Source organism: Penaeus vannamei, chromosome 41, assembly GCF_042767895.1.
Source record: "Penaeus vannamei isolate JL-2024 chromosome 41, ASM4276789v1, whole genome shotgun sequence".
In the NCBI taxonomy this organism is placed as follows: Eukaryota; Metazoa; Arthropoda; class Malacostraca; order Decapoda; family Penaeidae; genus Penaeus; species Penaeus vannamei.
In genome coordinates this window covers 17,435,341-17,438,861 of record NC_091589.1, presented here as the reverse complement: position 1 = coordinate 17,438,861, position 3,521 = coordinate 17,435,341, and the positions used below count along the sequence as shown (strand labels likewise).

The following is a 3,521-nucleotide window of genomic DNA, read 5'->3' as shown; positions in this document are numbered from 1 at the left end:
TAGTAAGATCTAGCAGCTGCTAATGTTGGAGTGTCTTCAACCTTCGTTCTATGACTTTCGAAGCTCATGATTGTAAGATTATAGGATAGACATGAGGCTGCTTTTGCGACATAAAAAACATAAAACCATAACTATGGGAGTGCGAAATTGGGAAATGAAAATGTAATCTAATGAATGTAAAATATAGTTTGAAAGTAGTTGTTGTTTTATCATCTTTATGAGTTTCGATGTCTCCGAGGAAAGTCCAATTTAAACTCACAAAATGCAAACAACAGTAGTCATAGTTATAATCTTATATTTTTTCATAACATTTTCATTCTTTACTACATATATATATATATATATATATATATATATATATATATATATATATATATATATATATATATATATATATATATATATATATATATATATATATATATATATATATATATATATATTTCTTTTGTGTGTGTATTTTAATTATATCATTTAAATAGAATATTCACATTTCAGGTCTAATTTATTTGATTACAATGTATTTATGTACTCTGTACATTTTCCAGCTTTCAATTTTTCCAGGCTTGTACCCTAGTGCGGATGCTCAAGCACTGCTGCAGTGCGACGGCATAGCATGAAAAGTGACAATTATCAGTTATAAGTTATAGTCTCGATTGGCATGGAGTGTTTGTGCGAGAGATATCATGCAACATGAATTGTAAAGCCACTCATGACCAACGGATTCCATAAATAATAACATGTATATACCAATATATATATATATATATATATATATATATATATATATATATATATATATATATATAACATCTTTTTCCAGTTTCTTAGAGCGAAAGGAGTTCTTTTCGATCCTTCTATACACGTCCAGGGTAGTCTTGCCATATCGTCGTCGTATAGATTGTGTTATAGAGGTGTTCCTTGGGAATCTTATCCTGATTAGGAAAAGGAAAACCAATACTGCTGAGAAAAACTTCATTGTTGCAGACGTTTCGGAGATGCAATCTCCATCCTCAGTGCTAAAACAGATACAAGTATTTTTCTTATAGAAAGTGCTTACAAAGAATAGAAAACATATAATGCAAAAACATTTGAAAAAACAAGGTACATAACAATAGTAAAATGCAAAAGAGGCAAACTAACCATTCGACAGTATTGATGGTTATTACATGGTGAACAGGGTGGTTGCAGTGGTTGTGCCATTAAGTTCTGGGTTCATGGTAATGATGTGGAGAGATTCAGCTATGATCAGGTCAAATCTGTTAGGGTGGGAGGTCAAGATTTTGAAATCAGTAGTGTTAAACGGGTGGTTGTGAAGGTGAGAGTGCTCTCTGATTGCTGAGTAAGATGGTTTGCTCAGTGGTAGGCCAGTCCTGATAGACTTGCCTTTATGTTCGAGAATGCGGTGTTGCAGCCAACGTGAGGTTGAACCCACGTACCTAGCCTGACAGCTAGGACAAGTAAAAAGGTAGACCACATTTGAACATAATTCAGAGTTGCACTTTTTCCTTTGTTTTAAAAAATTGCCAATTGAATTGCTATTATAAAAAACAAACCGGAAACTAACTTGAGGATAGCACTGTTTGAAGATCTTGTTTAACGAATTTCTGATTTCAAAACTAAGACTGCCCATATATGGTAATTTGATGTATTTGACATCTTTGTTAACCGTGGTAAGTACAGGTTTGTGTGAAAGCTTCTGGCTAAGAAAGTTATTAAGGACTCGATAAAATAGGTTGGATGGGTACCCATTCGAGATAAAATAATCCTTTAAATACATAGCTTCTGTGTGGAAATTGGCCCACGTGGAACAAATGTTGTAAGCTCGATTAATTAGTGTTTTCAGGCTATTAAGCTTATAAATGCGAGGTATGTAGCTTAGAAAATGAAGTCCGAGGCCAGTGAATGTTGGTTTCCTATAGGTGTTTACAGAAAAACAACCATTATGAAATGTAACGGTAGTGTCTAAGAATGATAGTTTATTGTTTTGTTCAGCTTCACAGGTAAATCTAATGTTGGGGTGTTGTGAATTAAGATAAGACATAAAAGGATTAATGTGAGAGGGGTCATTGAAAAGCAGGAAAGTGTCGTCCATGTATCGACGGTAATAAATTGGTTTGAAGCTCGAAGGGCAGTTATTGAGCCAAGCTTGTTCATGATAACAAAGGAAAGTATTAGCATAACAAGGGCCAAATGGTGATCCCATTGCTACGCCATCAACTTGAGTGTTAAGAGATTCATTAAAAGTAAATACTGAATGGTGAGCAGCGATGTCTAAAAGTTTTCCATAGGTTGTTTTGTCCAGACCAAACTCATTTAGAGTCAAAGTGGTAGTTTTGTTAACTATTATTTCTGTTGTTTCTCTTAGTGGGACATTTGTAAATAGTGCTTCTATGTCAAAACTGGCCATAATAACAGGGCGTAAGGGTTTTAGTGAGCAAATTTCTTTGACAAAAGCAAAGGAGTTGTCTATCATATACTGATTGATCGTTAGTGGGGAGATTATCTTCACTAAGAATTTGGCAATGTTGTAGTTGAAAGTACCAACTGCTGAAATGATGGGCCGAAGGGGATGACCAAGTTTGTGTATTTTAGGCAAGCCATATAAGAAACCAGGTTTTGAGCCAGAAGAAGTGGCTTCCCCAATAGATGTTTTTATAGGGCGTAACAACCTATTCAATTTGTCTTCTAGCTTTAAAAGATAACTAGCAGTATCACAGCTAATTCGTTTAAATTTGGAGCTATCATCCAGTATGGACTGTAGTTTGCTTTGGTAATCGTCTTTGTTAAGGATAACGATTCCCCGACTTTTATCTGGTCTGGTAATGATGATATTATCATCGTCCTTTAAAGATTTCAGTGAAGTAAAGAACGAATGATGTTCATGGTTGTTCTTGATATAATGTTTAAATTTCTTGAATGTGTTGTTAGCCACAATAGAGATGGTACTTGTGATATGGTTCCACCTTTCTTTATAAATCTTACAGTTTCGGATGGTATGACACAGTTTTTCAAAGCAAAGAAAAAAATGTGTTTGGTTAGTGGTGTTAGGTGGCATACAATAATCCAGACCTAAAGAGAGTAGATCTTTTTGATCATTTGATATCTTATCAGAAAAATTGAAGATGACTTTGTTTTTGTCAACCTTTTTACTCAGATCAATGCCTAATTTTAGTAACTTTCTGCAGTGTCTGAAGTCAACATTGCTTAATTTCTTGTTAACATTTTTATCAATGATAGACAGTAAACAATTTGCATCAAAGGGAGATACAATGGATTTAAAGAGAGAGATGTCATCCTCCAGTTTTTTGTAGCTGGCAGGAATCTTTTTCTTTAGTTTCTTTATTTCCCAATCCAATAGGTCAAAACACCAGGAGCGATACATTCTGGTGGTTTCAAATATAGGGCAATATACTTTGAATTTAATAAAATCCGGGATGATTTCATAATCTTTGCAAGTGTTCAGATATTTAACATCTTTTTCCAGTTTCTTAGAGCGAAAGGAGTTCTTTTCGATCCTT

At 34.1% G+C, this 3,521-nt stretch overlaps 1 long non-coding RNA gene across 1 annotated transcript in view; it reads right to left on the bottom strand.

The window, feature by feature from the left end:
- Positions 1–901: 901 nt before the first annotated feature.
- The window catches only part of LOC138860398 (uncharacterized), an 82,309-nt gene continuing 79,689 nt past the window's right edge, over positions 902–3,521 (bottom strand). Inside the window, exon 3 of the long non-coding RNA XR_011398315.1 lies at positions 902–1,259. This is a non-coding gene — a long non-coding RNA (uncharacterized lncRNA). The remainder of the gene's footprint in view (positions 1,260–3,521) is intronic.